Below are 17,579 nucleotides of genomic sequence, written 5' to 3'. Positions count from 1 at the left end.
TACTCAGAATCATTCTTCATAATACTCTGGGCAGTGCAGCAAACAGAACGCCGCCCTGTCAAATAAAATCTGTTCAAGACTATCCGTGCTGCGATGTTTATGTATTTGGGATCCTAAAATTTCGTTATGAACAAATGCCGTAGAGCTTTTTCCGTCATCGTGCAATAATTATCATGTAATTTATTAACTACATAGGCATAAAACCGCATCTTCATCAAAGGACGATCAGAGTGAACTCACGAGAAAACAGGTATTACGCAAACCAGGGGATAGCAAACCTCCTTTGACAGAATGCGGTGTCGTTACGTCGCATAGCTTGTCAGCGAGTGGGCGTTCGGTAATGTCACCTGGCTACCGGCTATCATCTTCCATAGCCATGTCCGTGACTTTTGTGCTATGCTTCTCAAGGTCAATTCAGACGTACCTTGGCTATGAACATTCGTTTGAGTACAGATTTCGCTTTAAAAATATAGAACCGCGCTATGCGCCAACCCCGGCTTCTTTCCATATTCAGGAAATAGAATACATATCATTCCGTACTGCCCCTAAAAGAAAGAACATTGCTCTCAATGCTCATTTCTCGGCGCAGGATGGCCGCGTATGCCGTGTATACACAGTCGATCGCACTAGTCTAGTGTACGTTATGGAGGTCCCGCGAGTCTGAGAAAATGAAGTTGCCGTACAAAGCAGGTAATGACTTGTACTGAACATACTTGAGCTACATGGCAGCCGAAGGTGCTGCATTATAACCTCGCATTCACGAATTCCTTGCCTAAAACAAATCCCCAACGATATGTTTCACTTTATCTGCTCCGGAGTACACCGCCTGATTGCTCTAGAAAAGTGTGAAGCGCTCTGTATAGTCCCCCATCGTCTGTTTTCTTTTTTGTTTTGTTTTTACAGAAGTTTTCCCATGCAACAAAGAAACAAAATTCCCCAGTGCCACAATTGGCTAGCGCACGGTACATACACGACAGTGCTTCGTGAGCTATGCCGGGGTTGTGAGTTTCAGCCTCGATTGGGGAATATCATTTTATAATTCTATTTTTATGAACGCACATTGCTACCTATCACTATCGTACATCGAGAAGGGCTGCAGCCGTCAAAGGATACAGCTTATCACTGTGTTTCTAGATACATATCTCCAAATATTTCCTGAACGGTGAAAGTTGCCATATTTTAGCGGTTTAGTTCTTTGAGTTATCAGCCCCATGGGACAGATCATCGCAGCGCAGCTGGGCTTCCCCAGTGGCGCAATTGATTAGCGCACGGTACTTGTACGACAGTGCTTCGTGAGCTATGCTGGGGTTGTGAGTTCGAGCCTCACCTGGGGAATGTATTTTTGTAGTTATTTTTATGCACCTGCATTGCTACCTGTCACTAACACATATTCGAGAGGGGCTACAGCCATCAAGGGATACAACTTATCACTGTGATTCTAGGTACATATCTCCAAATATCTCCTGAACGGTGAAAGTTGCCATATTTTAGCGGTTTAGTTCTTTGAGTTATCAGCCCCATGGGACAGATCATCGCAGCGCAGTTGTGCTTCCCCAGTGGCGCGATTCTGCTTCCGGCCACGCCAGTGAACGGACGCAGGATGCAGGGCTCCTCAGGAGCGGCTTCAGCGGCCATGTCAGGCCGCGGTAACAGGACTGCTGACCAGGACAACACTTACCAGGTCGTTTTGCCTGCACTTCCAACAGGTCGGTTTGTTTTGAATACCGTTTTTTTGCATGCCGATATCAGGGCCCGCCCGTACCGGGTGGAAGATTTCCGGGATGCTCTAGCACAACACTCGCTAATCCCCGCTGTTATCGCTATGGGGGCGTATCAGATGAGCCACGTCTGGGCCGTCACTCTCAAGGATACTGAAGCCGTCAACAAGATTGTCAGTGTAGGTGAGCTGTCTGTGAAAAACGGTTGCTGCTTGGCGATTGACCCGGCAAACCAGGACGTGCGACTCAAACTTCACTGGCTACTACACAACGTGCCAGACGAAGATGTTCGTGCTGCATTTGCGCCGTACGGAAAGGTGTCAGAAGTTTCTCGGGAGCACTGGAGTGTTAAAGGTATGCTAGAAAAGGGCTCTACAACTAGACTAGTCACACTGAAGCTGAAAGCTGGCATGAAGCTTGACGACCTGCCGCATCAGTTGAATGTTAGCGGGGAGCTCGCGCTCGTCATTGTGCCAGGCAGACCCCCGTTGTGCCTACGCTAACGGAGTACGGGTCACATCCGCAAAGAGTGCCGGGTTCCTCGCTGCGGAACTTGTCGACAGTTCGGGCATGAAGACAGCCAATGTGCACGAACCTACGCTAGCATTGCCAGACCTGGGACCAGCGAAGACTCGTCCGAGTTAATTATGAACTAGGCGGATGCGGAGGAGGCTGCTGACATTAGAGGTCAGTCAACGAAACAGGACGCGCCTTCCATGACAGTTTTAAAGAAGAATAAGGTGACGGTCTCAGATGAAAAGAATGAAACTCTGCATGTCTTGAACGTTCCATCCCAGGACCCTGAAAGCGCGTCAAAGGAAGCGTCAGAGGACGTAATCAAATTCTCTGATGCTGAGGACCATCTCAGTACTGAGCCTTCCTGTACTGATGCCATGGAGGTTGGGCCGGAGACAGCAGCCTTAATTGCCGCGAAACGTCCGCACGAGGAAAGCGTCGAGGAGACTCAGCTGCCAGGCGGTGTTTGTGGTGAGCCGCCGCCGAAAACTGCGGGCATCCGAAGTGCAACTTTGCGACCGAAGCCGAACTTCTCGGCCGACACGCGGCAGGCGGGGAAACCGCCTCCGTAGTTTTGTAGTGTCCTGAACGATTTGTGGGTCGGCTGCCTACCGACCAGCGTCAGGAACATTCTGCAACCAAGAGGGGCGTGTGTGAAAGAAAAAAAAAATGGAAGACGGTGCTTGGACTTGGTTTGAATGCAGCCCGATGTTCTGCTGGGAGGACATTACATGCACACATACGCCGCTGTTCTTCAGAAGCGGAGGCCACGCAACCATGAAGGTAGGCACCATGCGGGTACGGGCGTCTCTTTCTAATACATGACTCTTAAGCTTAATTCGCCGTTACACGTAGCTACTTTGAATGTCAGAGGGCTGGGAGCGAGAAGGCGACAATGCCAGCTCAGTCGCCTCCTTTTGGATAATGATATAGATATAACAGCTGTGCAATAGTCAAAGACTGAGGGCCAAGAAAGCACTGACCGTATGGTGGCTTCCTTTCAAGCAAACTTTATGTGTGTGTATGCCACTCTGTTGGTGTATCGGGTGGATGCCTTTTATTTATACGTAACACGCTGGGAGTAAGCGTAGAGTCCGTTTTTGACTGTCCAAGTGGTCGGATTTTGGTTAGTGATTTTACCTACTGTAATTTATGCTGGCGTGTTGTGTGTCTGTATGCTCCCAATTCAAAATGCGAACGTGAATCGTTTTCTGAGTCTATTGAATTGTGGTTGAAGACTGACAAAATCGTGCTTGTAGTTGGTGACTACAACTGTGTCTGCTCAGCTGTGGACCGAGCGGCGAAGTGTAAACCTCGAACAAACAGAAGCTCCGACCTGTTGAATGCACTTGTGCATGAGTATGGCCTTGAGAATGTTGGCAGTGTGTTCTCCACTGGAAACCAGCCAGAGTTCACGCACATTCAGCGAGATAGCCATGTTAGATTGGACAGGGTATATACCTCGGTTGATCTTGTTTCCCTATGTACTGCATATGAGGTCAAGCCTGTGTCTTTCAGTGATCATTGTCTCGTGAGTGCAGTGTTTGGTAGGAAAGGAAAGATATCGCGCTTTAACTGGCACCTATGGAAACTGAATGCCAAGCTTCTCGCCGATGAAGAGTTCTTTATGGAAGTTAAGACCGAGTTTGAAAATCGTCTTGCTATGCGACCAGCAAGTTTTGCAGCGGAATGGGACAGCTTCAAAGAGTGGGTCAAATTGAAATCCATAGAAAAGAGCAGTAAGGTTCGGCATAAAGAGAAAGAAAAAGAACTGAATGAACAACTCCAGTTTCTTTTGACCATGGTAAGTTCAGTGCCAGGGCATTTCGCCAGTAAAATACGAGAGATAAAAAGTGAGTTGGAAACAATCGACAGTGAAAGATACACAGCGGCTGTTATACGTGCAAGGGCTGAAAAACTTTGGGCTGGAGAAGTACCGACAAAACGAGCGCTAGCAGACGAGAAAAGATACGCCTGCCAGAAAGAAATAAGGAGTATAAGATATGTCGGCCATATCACTGAAGATGCTAAAGATATTCAGCGTGCGGTAACAGAGCACTTCGAAGAACTGCTTAGCGCTAAGCTTGAGACTGTAGGCGGCTTTCGAACAGATTTTCTTAGACTGATGCCTGCACTGGATGACGAAAGTAAAGCGCGCCTAGAAACACCGGTAACGTTGCAGGAGATACAATCTGCAATAGATGACCTGACACGTGGGAAGGCCCCTGGGCCGGATGGTCTAAGCACCGCATTCTTTAAAACTTTTCAGCAGTATGCGGCTCAGTTTATGCTCTGTGTAATCACTGAAGCTTATGAACGTAATACTGTTCCACTGTCTTTCTCTACATCGCACATTGTTCTAATACCCAAGAAAGATGATCCGGAGAAACGACAGTTGGTGGGGTCATATCGACCGATAAGCCTCACCAATGTTGACTACAAGGTGTACATGAAGGTTTTAGCAAAAAGACTGCAAAGCGTAATAAAGAAATTGGTTGGGTCTCATCAAACGTGTGGCATCAAGGGTCGATCCATTGCCACGAATATACATGTCGCAAGAACCGTACTAGAATGTGTTGATGCACTCGGGGGTCAGATAGCCATGATGCAATTAGATATGGCGAAAGCCTTTGACCGTGTTTCTCACGAAATTCTTTTTTCCATTTTGGAGCATTCTAACCTTGGTGAAGTCATAGTGGAGGGTGTTAAAATGGCTTATGCGAACTACACGACCCGTTTTATAGTGAATGGTGAACTGACTGACAGCACCGCACTACGTTCATCGGTAAGGCAGGGCTGCCCGCTCTCACCCCTGCTTTTTGCACTGTATTTATAGCCACTTTGCTTGGCTATCATTGATAGCGATCGCATTTTAGGATTCAAGCTGCAATCAGCACACGTGAAAATGCTAGCATACGCTGATGACATTGCAGTCTTTTGTGCAACCAGAAAGAGTATCTGCAAGGTCACGGGTGTCGTTCAAACATTTTGTGATCAAACCGGATGTAAGATCAATTGGGAGAAAAGCTCTGGGTTTTGGCACGGCGATTGGGACGTGGCACCTGATTTCTTCTGAGAGCTGTGATGGTCTGCTCTCCCAATGCGTTATCTAGGAGTGCCTTTAGATTGTTATCGAGATCCCAACGTTCACTGGATGGAAGAAACATCCAGAGCGAAAGAAAAAGCGGATGCGTGGCAAGGAAGGCAACTCAATGTTTTCGCGCGCTTCTATTTGCAATGTTTTTCTTATTTCGAGGCTGTGGTACCTCATCAATGTGTTGTGTGTCTCACGAACCTCAATTCAGAAAATGCACCGGGTTTTTGCTGTTTTTATTTGGGCATCCAGATGGGAAAAAACCGCCCGGACGAATTTGTTTATTTCTGTTAAAAGGGGCGGGCTTGGTCTTGCACATCTGTTCCTGCGTCAGGTGGTTTCGCGATTTATATTCATGCGTGATCAAAAAGATACCTTTCTAAGAACTGTGATGCAAGTGCGATTGCAGTGGTGACTCCCTGAATGGATTGTGTCATGTGAAAACATGCCTGGTACTCTGACTGGATACCTGCGCGAGGTTGTTTTTTCGTGCAAGTTGCTTGAAGTGCGGTTCTCTTTTAATTACCTTTATAATGTTTCCAGAAAAAACTATATAAAGATCTCATTGACGTGATGCTGCCCGTGCCTTTCTACCGGGCATTACACTGCGGAGGCCCAGGACAGGACGTTTCGAAAAGAGTTAAGATGCCTGTGAGGCCATCTGCTGAAACGTTCCTTTTCAAACTTCACTCTAATACGCTCCCTGTTAAAACCTGGCTGAATGATAAAGGTATCTTCATCCCATGGACAACAAATTGCCTCTTGTGCAAAAAACCGGAAACTATTGAGCACGTTTTCTTACAGTATTGGGATGCTGTCTTTCTATGGGACGTCTTCCAAAGGACAATTAAAAAGGAACTCCCCTTAACTCCGTACGGAATCAGATTCCTACCAGTGCAGAACGATGATGCACCGTATGATTTAATTATGCTCCTTGGCCTCCATAGTTTGCGGAAAACACGAATCCAGGTGCGTCATGCAGATATACACACAATTTGCGCGTCAAAACTTTATTGAAAGTGCGGAGTATATACGCGAAACGTTCAGGTTGCAGCAGGATCCACCACAATGGCATTGTCTATTTGATGAGTTGGTGCACCTGAAAAGATTTTAGCCGCGTACGCGTTAGCTCAAGTGTAGTTGACGTGTTTTATCATGTGTATTTTGTTTAAGAAATAAAGAAAAAAAAAAGCTGTGCTTCCCCAGCGGCGCAATTGGTTAGCGCATGGTACTTATACGACAGTGCTTCGTGAGCTATGCCGGGGTTGTGAGTTCGAGCCTCAGCTGGGGAATGTCTTTTTGTAGTTATTTTTATGCACATCCATTGCTACCTTTTAGTATCGTACATCGAGAGGTGCTACAGCTGTCAAAGGATACAACTTATCACTGTGATCCTAGATATAGATACATATCTCCAAATATTACCTGAACAGTGAAAGTTGACATATTTTAGTGGTTTAGTTCTTTGAGTTATCAGCCCCATGGGACAGATCATCGCAGCGCATCTGTGCTTTCCCAGTGGCGCAATTGGTTAGCGCACGGTACTTATACGACAGTGCTTCGTGAGCCATGCCGGGGTTGTGAGTTCGAGCCTCACCTGGGGAATGTCTTCTTGTAGTTATTTTTATGAACATCCATTGCCACCTATCACTAACTCACATCGAGAGGGGCTACAGCTGTCAAAGGATACAACTTATCACTGTAATCCTAGATATAGATACATATATCCAAATATTACCTGAACAGTGAAAGTTGACATTTTTTAGTGGTTTAGTTCTTTGAGTCCTCAGCCCCATGGGACAGATCATCGCAGCGCATCTGTGCTTTCCCAATGGCGCAATTGGTTAGCGCACGGTACTTATACGACAGTGCTTCGTGAGCCATGCCGGGGTTGTGAGTTCGAGCCTCACCTGGGGAATGTCTTTTTGTAGTTATTTTTATGAACATCCAATGCTGCTTATCACTAACTCACATCGAGAGGGGCTACAGCCGTCAACGGATACAACTTACCACTGTGATCCTAGATATAGATACATATCTCCAAATATTTTCTGTACAGTGAAAGTTGACATATTTTAGTGGCTTCGTTTTTTGAGTTATCAGCCCCTTGGGACAGATCATCGCAGAGCATCTGTGCTTCCCCAGTGGCGCAATTGGTTAGCGCACGGTACTTATACGACAGTGCTTCGTGAGCCATGCCGGGGTTGTGAGTTCGAGCCTCACCTGGGGAATGTCTTTTTGTAGTTATTTTTATGAACATCCATTTCTACCTATCACTAACTCACATCGAGAAGGGCTACAGCTGTCAAAGGATACAACTTATTACTGTGATCCTAGATATAGATACATATCTCCAAATATTTCCTGTACAGTGAAAGTTGACATATTTTAGCGGCTTAGTTCTTTGAGTTATCAGCCCCTTGGGACAGATCATCGCAGCGCATCTGCGCTTCCCCAGTGGCGCAAATGGTTAGCGCACGGTGCTTATACGACAGTGCTTCGTGAGCTATGCCGGGGTTGTGAGTTCGAGCCTCACCTGGGGAATGTCTTTTTGTAGTTATTTTTATGAACATCCATTGCTACCTATCACTAACTCACATCGAGAGGGGCTACAGCCGTCAAAGGATACAACTCATCACTGTGATCCTAGATATAGATACATATCTCCAAATATTTCCTGTACAGTGAAAGTTGGCATATTTTAGCGGCTTAGTTCTTTGAGTTATCAGCCCCTTGGGACAGATCATCGCAGCGCATCTGTGCTTCCCCAGTGGCGCAATTGGTTAGCGCACGGTACTTATACGACAGTGCTTTGTGAGCCATGCCGGGGTTGTGAGTTCGAGCCTCACCTGGGGAATGTCTTTTTGTAGTTATTTTTATGAACATCCATTGCTACCTATCACTAACTCACATCGAGAGGGGCTACAGCTGTCAAAGGATACAACTTATCACTGTGATCCTCGATATAGATACATATCTCCAAACATTTCCTGTACAGTGAAAGTTGACGTATTTTAGCGGCTTAGTTCTTTTAGTTATCAGCCCCTTGGGACAGATCATCGCAGCGCAGCTGTGCTTCCCCAGTGGCGCAGTTGGTTAGCGCACGGTACTTATACGACAGTGCTTCGTGAGCCATGCCGGGGTTGTGAGTTCGAGCCTCACCTGGGGAATGTCTTTTTGTAGTTATTTTTATGAACATCCATTGCTACCTATCACTAACTCACATCGAGAGGGGCTACAGCTGTCAAAGGATACAACTTATCACTGTGATCCTAGATATAGATACATATCTGCAAATATTTCCTGTACAGTGAAAGTTGACGTATTTTAGCGGCTCAGTTCTTTTAGTTATCAGCCCCTTGGGACAGATCATCGCAGCGCAGCTGTGCTTCCCCAGTGGCGCAATTGGTTAGCGCACGGTACTTATACGACAGTGCTTCGTGAGCCATGCCGGGGTTGTGAGTTCGAGCCTCACCTGGGGAATGTCTTTTTGTAGTTATTTTTATGGACATCCATTGCTACCTATCACTAACTCACATCGAGTGGGGCTACAGCTGTCAAAGGATACAACTTATCACTGTGCTCCTAGATATCGATACATATCTCCAAATATTTCCTGTACAGTGAAAGTTGACGTATTTTAGCGGCTTAGTTCTTTGAGTTATCAGCCCCTTGGGACAGATCATCGCAGCGCATCTGTGCTTCCCCAGTGGCGCAATTGGTTAGCGCACGGTACTTATACGACAGTGCTTCGTGAGCCATGCCGGGGTTGTGAGTTCGAGCCTCACCTGGGGAATGTCTTTTTGTAATTATTTTTATGAACATCCATTGCTACCTATCACTAACTCACATCGAGAGGGGCTACAGCTGTCAAAGGATACAACTTATCACTGTGATCCTAGATATAGATACATATCTCCAAATATTTCCTGTACAGTGAAAGTTGACGTATTTTAGCGGCTTAGTTCTTTTAGTTATCAGCCCCTTGGGACAGATCATCGCAGCGCAGGTGTGCTTCCCCAGTGGCGCAATTGGTTAGCGCACGGTACTTATACGACAGTGTTTCGCGAGCTATGCCGGGGTTGTGAGTTCGAGCCTCACCTGGGGAATGTCTTTTTTTAATTCTATTTTTATGAAAGCACATTTTGCAAGCTCGTTGAATAAGATTTCCTACACTGGATAATGACGTAATTCCACGTGTAATGTCACTAAGTAATGTCAACTTCATGAACAATAATAATTATACAACCGACGTCTGTACAGAGTCAATCACACTTGTCATGACTGCTCGAGCGATGTGCTTCGTATTAAATTAGGTGGAATCCCGACGAGCACTAAGAATCAGTGCCTACCCTGTAATTCCTCTTCACTTTCTCTGCACAGTTCCGCTCACACTCTCTGGACAATTGGGATCGGCTCTGTACTTGATGCAGCATAAATGCTGTAGATGCTGTTATCTACGTGTGAAGTGCGAAAAGAATAATCCAACTATACCATTCAAACACACATTCCCATACTCGTTAAATCTAACCGCACCGCCAGTTCAGGAAATTTAAAAAATAGGCTGGCCATTGATTTTGATAGCAGCTTCATGATACGATATTGCCCCTAAATTAAAAGGTGTCTAAGTCGATTAGTTAATTTTGTTAAGCAATGGTCGTATCACCAATCTCTGTCATGTTCGCGATGTCCGCCTTGTCTGAAACCACATAATAGAAACCGCGCAAACGTATCTGCCGTAGTTTTAAAACATGTATTTGTAATAGCATAAAAAAAAACTTTTTTTATTGTGTTATGTTAAAACAGCGCTAGAAACACGGGCAGGTAGCAAGACAAACACACCTTGTCCTTTTTTCTAGCGCTGTTTTAACATAATGTTCAACCAACTCGCCCAGCAATCTACTTTACTATCCTTTATAACTTGACGTAGAACGATTGCTTCACCGTTGCACTTAGATTTATATCCGCAAATGGTCAATAAGTTAGTTCAAGTGTCGTGCACTCCCGTGCTGCGCGTAACTTGTTTGCTGTCATAGTTATGACTCTCATGGGCGTGCTAAAGAATGTACCGATATGAGTCATTTAGCCATCACTTGATTTCCACAATAACGGGCCTTTAGGTCAGCGTTAAGGAGAGCTTTGACACTGCTTAAGATCATGTAGTGTATCCATATGAATGAAAATCTTCCTGTTTTCGAGCGTTGATTAGTACTAGCCGCGACGTCCGTCCCGGTGACGTTGGCAGCATATCAGACAGATTGATCAATGTTGCCAGTACATTCGCATCGTGTCGAATTAGGCTTCGCTTTTTCGCAACCATAGAGTTTCTTACTCTTACCTAGAGGGAAAGCTGTGCTGCCTCTAGGTATGGGAGTTTACATGTGGTTTCCTGACGACCGGTTCAGCCACCATGGGCGCTCTAAGCATCATGGGCCGGAAAGCTACCGAGTGCAGATCTACAACTTTTGGACAGAACTAAGGCAAAGATAAACGTTGTTCTACCGTAAATAACGTCCTAACATTCAATATTGTGACTATATATTGCAAAAAGAGAGAGAAACGTACAGTATGTTAGTACGAGATCTATTCAATATAAGCGATGGCTCTTTCTCCTATTGGCTTAGTTTTCTGCAGCACAAATACCAATACTTCGCGCCTAATAGGCACACTTTAAGAGGGAAAAAATGTTTTGGAAATATTTATGGTTGTGCAGTTACTCAAGGAAGTTTTTAGTGCCATTTAGGGAAACAGAAACCTTTTATTGGCGACGTCTGCTTTTGCACCTCCGCTATATGGCTTTTGCGGTTTATGTACGCACCTCGAGATGATGATGATGATGAAAAAGAAACATCACAGTAACGCCACTCCGCGCACCCGAGAAAAACCGACTGTCCCGCACCAAGCAGCAAACCGGCCCATGATCCTTAGCGCGCCCATGGTGGCTGAAGTGCAGCACCTTCAGCTTTCCCTCTAATTAAGAGTGTAAGAAATCTATGCTCGCAACCAACACCTCATACTGGCCCCCACAGGGGTGTGAATACTTGTAAAATATATCTTGAACCCGTGTGGTATGTCGCCCTTTCTTCGCGTGCGGCGTTGCTTTTCTTTTTTTCTACTTGAAACGAAGCACCTGACATATGTTCACTCAATTGGCCTTCTTAGTTCTTACGCCTGATATTGTAAGCAGTGTGGCCACATGCACCAGAAAAGTAAGAAGAGAATATAAGAAAGCTACTTCGAATGAGATCACTTCATTCATGACTAAAGTGATACCATACGTTTACCTTTTGTTGTATTGGCTTTCACACAATTTTCTTAAGAAATAATTCTCTCTTTTTTGCCATATCTCTCTCTTTCTTGGAAGCATTATAAGGTCTTGTGACCTGGAATCTAAATGTCATATCGTTTTGATGTTTTGACCTAGCATTTCAGGTTGTCTTAATGTTACCAGAGAAGAAAAGAAGGTTAATCAGACCCCAATGAACATTTCCCAGGATGCAAGATGCAATCTCAGCACAACTTGCACATTAGGACAATAGCTATCGCCATCACTATCTGCGCAGTACGGTGCGAAATCGTCTAGTGAACTCAGTAGCAACGGTTGAAGTGTCATGTACTCCCGTGCTGCGCGTAACTTGTGTGCTGTCATAGTTATGACTCTCATGGGCATGCTAAAGAATATACCGATATAAAAAAAAAAACTCAGTAGCACATGCTCTCTCGACTTCTGGTGGGTGGAGCAACTGCTATATGAACGCACTCTTATTCTAATGAAAAGAAAAGAACATTTAGGAGGTGCTTCCGGCGGCATTTCTCCTCTCTTTCACTCACACAAATGCATGCAGGCACGCACACACACGAACATCGATAACTATAATATAGATAAATCGCATCCATATTGCATCGATAAATAAATACGTCCGAAAATTGCCTTTAAATTTTCTTACATTTCTGTACCGTTTCATCCCTGTATTGTGTTCGCACTTTCGTAATATTTTTGTTTATATTCTTCCTTTTGTTTTTTTTTTTCAGTATTCACATACTTCTGTATTGTGTCCCCGCCCTGGTCAAGTCTTGTAGAAAGATAGCCTTATCGATAAATAAATACACAAGCAACACCACACCACATATCTGGTGGTGGTATGGTACAGTGGTGGTGGGGGTTTATTTAAAAATAAGGATATGTCAATAGAGACAATTGGTGCCTGAAGCACCCTAGCTGCGGCCGGTGGCGAGAAAGGAAAGGGACAGTGAGAGGTAGCGATGGGAAGTGTAGAGGAGAGCGATAGCAGGGAATTACGGGGGGTGTGTTGTGTTGTGGCTGTAGGAAGAAGGAAAAGAAAATGCACGGGCCTGCTACTGGCTCTGTAGCTGAGCCACCTCCGCTGCCTCGTGCAGATAGAAGAGAATATAGAGAAGAAAGAAAAGCAAGAGGGAAAGAAAGACGCGAGCCGCAACAACAGCCATCGTCCACCCCCAGCGGTGGCGTGTGCAATGACGGCCTACAACAGATAAAAATTCGGTGCCAGGCCAGCCCCCGCCGCAAGCAGCGGTGACCCACCTGCACCAGCCCCATCAGCCGAGCGCACGCAGCATTGCGTCGCACACATATCACGCGCACGACACACTGCACAAGCTGACGGGTGGAACGCCCGGAAGCACACATATTTGAGCTTGGTCACACTTCTCCTTCTTTACACAGAAATATTAAATAGAGGACATGTAGTGTGAAGAGAGGATAACCGATGGTCGCTTAGGGTAACAAATTCGATTCCAAGGAAAGGAATGCGTACCAGGAGGCGGCAAAAAGTTAGGTGGGCGGATGAGTTTAAGAAGTTCGCAGGGGTCAAGTGGATGCAGATAGCACAGAACCGGGTTAATAGGAGAAATATGGGAGAGGCCTTCGCCCTGTAGTGGGTAAAGTCAGGCTGATGATGATGATGAATAAATAGAGGTAGCGAACGCACTACCACTCCTTCAGCGACACAAAGGCTTCAGTAACGCCGCCAGGCGTTTTTGGCCCGTATTAAAACTCAGTTAATGATGACTTGCGGCATGTACGGCGGCAGGGCGACAGTAATGAGAGTCGCTTTTATGTCCATATTGATGCACGCTCAATTACCTACAGTAGTTCGGCGAAGTAATAGGCTGTGAAATCAACAATGTAAGCTTTGATATACACAACACGCATAGAGCGATAATATCTATAAGCATGTTTGACTCAAAATTGTCTAAGCTTATGAAATATTAATTCTCTTTCACATCACACGGTAATGCACCTCACTTTGCTTTAATGGCTCTAAAATGGCGACCTCAGCCCCAAAATACTATTCACATTCCTAATGCCGCCTACAACAAACGCTGTAGACATCGCATTGCAACATGCTGTAACATTAGATAGGCCACAAGGGAAAAAAACCGTGTCTTCCTCTTCCCTCTTCTATCGCACAGTGCTTGCCCTTAGCAGGTGCTGGATGGAGGCGAAACGAAGAGGCGTCGTGTGCTGTGCGATGTCAGCGCACGTTAAAGATCCCCAGGTGGTCGAAATTACTCCGTAGCCCTCCACTACGGCTCCTCTTTCTCTCTATCCACTTTCACTCCCATCTTCCTCCCTTCCCTTACGGCGCGGTTGCGGTGTCCACATAAATCAAGTGAGACAGTTACCTCGCCTTTCCCTTCCTATAAATAAATCAATCAGTAGCAGGTGCTGGAAGTCTGGCCTGCTGGCTGCGCAGCATTCATTGTCGCTGGAGTGCAAATGGAGCCTAGTAATGCACCTAGGTACCCCGTTACAGCTAAGACCGGTGCTATAAGAAAAAAAAATTGTGGCTTTTGGCACTCACTGCGCAATGCGGCAAACTCAGAGAAAGCACGGTCAAACTTCATGCAACAGTTGTGCCAACACTATTTATTATACCTAGTTACTGCCGCTTATATGGCAGCACACATACTGCGTAAATTATGCTTATATTTAGTATTTGAAAAGATGTCGATCATCGCGGTGCGTACACCCCTGATGAGACTGGGGCAGGTAGGTCACCGCCGCTTGCGACGGGGGCTAGCCTGCCACCGAATTTTTATCTGTTTAGGCCGTCATTGCACCCGCCACCGCTTCGGTGGTGGACGACGGCTGTTGTTGAGGCGCGCGTCTTTCTTCCCCTCTTCCTTTTCTTTCTTCTCTATTTTCTCTTCTCTTTGCACGAGGAAGTGGAGGTGGGCCCCGCCGGGGTGGTGCAGAGGTAAGACGCCCGACTACTGTGCCGGAGTACCAGGGTTCGAACCCGACCTCGGCGGCTGCGTTTCGATGGAGGCGAAACGAAGAGGCGTCCGTGTGCTGTGCGATGTCAGCGCACGTTAAAGATCCCCAGGTGGTCGAAATTACTCCGTAGCCCTCCACTACGGCTCCTCTTTCTCTCTTTACACCTTCACTCCTACCTTCCTCCCTCCCCTTACGGCGCCGTTGCGGTGTCCACAGAAAACAAGTGAGACAGTTACCGCGCCTTTCCCTTCCTGTAAATAAATCAGTTAAATCGGAGGTGGCTCAGCTACAGAGCCAGTAGCAGGCCCGTGCATTTTCTTTTCCTTCTTCCTACAACCACAACAACAAGAACAGCGCATGTGATATTACTCCACCGACCACAAGAAAGTGTTCACGGCGTTGAGAACCGAACGACTTGCGAAGCAACTGCGGGAACGGCGATGGCTCGATGGTAAGTGAATTTCAGACATCATGGATATGCCATGAAGCAACGTTAATTAATATAACCACTTGACAATATTCGGCTGCAACTGCTACAGGTTGCAAGTGCCCACTCCAACCGCAGAGGATGGAATATACACCCCTTTTAATCAGGTCCGCAAATCGAAAATGAAGGAAAACCAATAATGGAAAACAAGCAAATACTATATCCAAAGCTAAACAAAGACCTACAACCTGACCTAGGATAACAAAGCTGAGCAAGGATTGTCAATCTATGGAATATGAACAGAGCAAACGGAGGTTAAACAAAGCTAAGCTCTAGGCAAACATGCTAACGCACCGTAGTCATATTTGTTCGATGAAATAAAATTAGAGGTCATTTTTCTTTTTGGCTTCGGCAATGTTTGCACCTTGTTTCTTGTTTCGTTTGCCGTTTCGTTTGCCGGGGAAACGATCCTATGTTTTTAATATACAGAGATGGGACTCGTTAATAAAGACGACAAGCCACAGAATTCTTCCTTAAAGCAATTGCTTCGATACAGCCGTACGCGGCCATGACCACAACTATCCCTTACAGGAGGATCCTTGGCACTATGGACCACAAGCTAATTCTTTCTCAAGTTTATTCTGCTTCGCACAGTTGCTGAGGGTATCACACATCCAGCACCTATTTCACGGCCTAATATGAGCATGAAAAGTGCACATGCGAGAGCTGGTATCTAAGAACGTTGGCCCTAGTTCGGTTTGGTTCTGTTTATGGAGTTTAACGTCGCAAAGCGACTCAGGCTATGATAGACGCCGTAGTGTAGGACTCTGGAAAATTCGACCACCTGGGGTTCTTTAACGTGCACTAACATCGCCCAGCATACGGGCTCCTGGCTTTTCGCCTTCATTGAAAAGCGGCATCCGTGGCCTGGATTCGATCCAGCATCCTTGGGCGCAGCAGAACGCCGCAATCACTGCCCCACCACGGCTGGGCGCGAGCCTTAGGAACGTGCGCGCTTTTTTGTTAGCAGCCCGAATAGCTTGGTGCCTGCAATACTGCTCTTGGAGAAAAGATCTGGGAGAAAATTTGGAGCAACGTTTTTCAGGAAATGTAGCCTTTTTTTGTCATTGCTGAAGCTTATACGCACCCTTGTTAAAGAACGAGCGTGACAATTTCCCCAAAAGATTTGTTTTTCTCTTCGCCTCAGAAAGGATATTTAACCCATCTGTTGCAGCAATTCGTCGCAGGGCAGAACTGTTTTGAGAAGTATGGCTAAGCAGGACAAGAGGTTAACATTTCACTCATTGATGATGGTCCTCTTCCGGATGATGGAAATTGTTTCGAGGGTTCGATCTTTTCGAACCTTTATTAATTCTCAGATCAACCAAGTGTGTATACCACCAAGCACATTGAACGTCGCTGACCACTCTTTGGTTATTTTTTTCCTAGTCTTCGTTGAAGATGTGATTTGATGTACTGGACAGCATTTGCAAATTTCAGCCCCGGTACTGTCTTACCTAGTGTATTGCAATGTCAGTGCTCTGTAAATAAAGTTCAATCCCTTTCAATTTGAGGCGCTATACGAATGAGCATGAGATGGGATGCAATATTGGCAGGCTTGGCTTTGCCTCTAGTAACCCCTAAAAACTAAGTGTAACAAAAAATGCAACAAAGACATAGAAGCTACAAGGCGTTCCAGAGTGTGGCGCATGTGTGTGTGTGTGTCATCCACGTTGAGTGGCGAGTGCAGTTGCTTGGCGGTACCCTGGCGAGGCGAAGAGGGGGACATTTTAATGCAAGTACTAAGTTTGACAGATCATGCTAGAGGGCAGCCAGAAGTACGAACCGTGTAGTTAGCGGCACATCGAGACTAGGCAGACCGCTGCATTAATATTAACCGCATTTACTATGTACCATGTACCGCTCCACTCGAGCTCTGAATATAAGTGCGCTCGACTATATACACCGGCCTTTGTCAAAAGTTTAGAGCCCAGGGAGTCTACTTCTGAGCCATACTATGTGGCTCGTAATGCATTCCCAGGTTTGCAAACTTTCTGAAGGCAAGAAGATTTTATTGCGAAAGCAATACTACTCGCACTTTCAAACTTCGCGTGACCCAGCCGCAGTTACGCCTTACCCACGTGACGCTGTGACGTCACATTCCACGTGGGCTGTCAGGAGCTGCCAACTTGGGTCTCTCGTTTCACCTGAGAGGGTTATGTCAGAATCAGCCTGCTAGGACCCTGGCATTCACGTTACCCCTATAGGCCACTAAGGCCCGTTCATACGGCTTGGTTAAAGCGGGGCTTTATATGTGGGTTGAGGAAGAAGAAAAAGAGAAGAAGAACGCCCGGTCACCCGCAGCTAATGCTTTCGCTCAATATTTGGCCGCTCGGTCACCCGCAGCTAATGCTTTCGCTCAATATTTGGCTCAGCAGCGTTGAACCCTTGTAATTTTTTCTTCCTGTCCTCTCCAATGACTAGGACTTCCACAACTGTTAAAAAAGTCATACTGTACGGCTTAGAAGCAAAGTCTCCGGGCTCTAAACTTTTGACAATGGCTGT

The 17,579-nt window shown here is 46.0% G+C and overlaps 10 non-coding genes across 10 annotated transcripts; all 10 read left to right on the top strand.

Annotated features, from left to right (window-relative positions):
* The first annotated feature begins 1,242 nt into the window (after positions 1-1,242).
* Positions 1,243-1,335, top strand: TRNAT-UGU (transfer RNA threonine (anticodon UGU)). Its single transcript is given in 2 exon segments — positions 1,243-1,280; positions 1,300-1,335. It is a non-coding gene; the product is annotated as a tRNA-Thr (tRNA).
* Positions 1,336-6,840: 5,505 nt separating this feature from the next.
* Positions 6,841-6,933, top strand: TRNAI-UAU (transfer RNA isoleucine (anticodon UAU)). Its single transcript is given in 2 exon segments — positions 6,841-6,878; positions 6,898-6,933. It is a non-coding gene; the product is annotated as a tRNA-Ile (tRNA).
* Positions 6,934-7,153: 220 nt separating this feature from the next.
* On the top strand, positions 7,154-7,246 carry TRNAI-UAU (transfer RNA isoleucine (anticodon UAU)). Its single transcript is given in 2 exon segments — positions 7,154-7,191; positions 7,211-7,246. It is a non-coding gene; the product is annotated as a tRNA-Ile (tRNA).
* Positions 7,247-7,466: 220 nt separating this feature from the next.
* TRNAI-UAU (transfer RNA isoleucine (anticodon UAU)) lies at positions 7,467-7,559 on the top strand. Its single transcript is given in 2 exon segments — positions 7,467-7,504; positions 7,524-7,559. It is a non-coding gene; the product is annotated as a tRNA-Ile (tRNA).
* Positions 7,560-7,779: 220 nt separating this feature from the next.
* Positions 7,780-7,872, top strand: TRNAI-UAU (transfer RNA isoleucine (anticodon UAU)). Its single transcript is given in 2 exon segments — positions 7,780-7,817; positions 7,837-7,872. It is a non-coding gene; the product is annotated as a tRNA-Ile (tRNA).
* Positions 7,873-8,092: 220 nt separating this feature from the next.
* On the top strand, positions 8,093-8,185 carry TRNAI-UAU (transfer RNA isoleucine (anticodon UAU)). The gene is given in 2 exon segments: positions 8,093-8,130; positions 8,150-8,185. It is a non-coding gene; the product is annotated as a tRNA-Ile (tRNA).
* A 220-nt stretch (positions 8,186-8,405) lies between these two features.
* On the top strand, positions 8,406-8,498 carry TRNAI-UAU (transfer RNA isoleucine (anticodon UAU)). The gene is given in 2 exon segments: positions 8,406-8,443; positions 8,463-8,498. It is a non-coding gene; the product is annotated as a tRNA-Ile (tRNA).
* Positions 8,499-8,718: 220 nt separating this feature from the next.
* Positions 8,719-8,811, top strand: TRNAI-UAU (transfer RNA isoleucine (anticodon UAU)). The gene is given in 2 exon segments: positions 8,719-8,756; positions 8,776-8,811. It is a non-coding gene; the product is annotated as a tRNA-Ile (tRNA).
* A 220-nt stretch (positions 8,812-9,031) lies between these two features.
* Positions 9,032-9,124, top strand: TRNAI-UAU (transfer RNA isoleucine (anticodon UAU)). The gene is given in 2 exon segments: positions 9,032-9,069; positions 9,089-9,124. It is a non-coding gene; the product is annotated as a tRNA-Ile (tRNA).
* A 220-nt stretch (positions 9,125-9,344) lies between these two features.
* On the top strand, positions 9,345-9,437 carry TRNAI-UAU (transfer RNA isoleucine (anticodon UAU)). Its single transcript is given in 2 exon segments — positions 9,345-9,382; positions 9,402-9,437. It is a non-coding gene; the product is annotated as a tRNA-Ile (tRNA).
* The last annotated feature ends 8,142 nt before the right edge of the window (positions 9,438-17,579 follow it).

This window comes from Amblyomma maculatum, chromosome 11 (genome assembly GCF_055883805.1).
Source record: "Amblyomma maculatum isolate TAMU_Amacu chromosome 11, ASM5588380v1, whole genome shotgun sequence".
In the NCBI taxonomy this organism is placed as follows: Eukaryota; Metazoa; Arthropoda; class Arachnida; order Ixodida; family Ixodidae; genus Amblyomma; species Amblyomma maculatum.
This window is presented reverse-complemented; position numbering and strand designations above follow the sequence as displayed.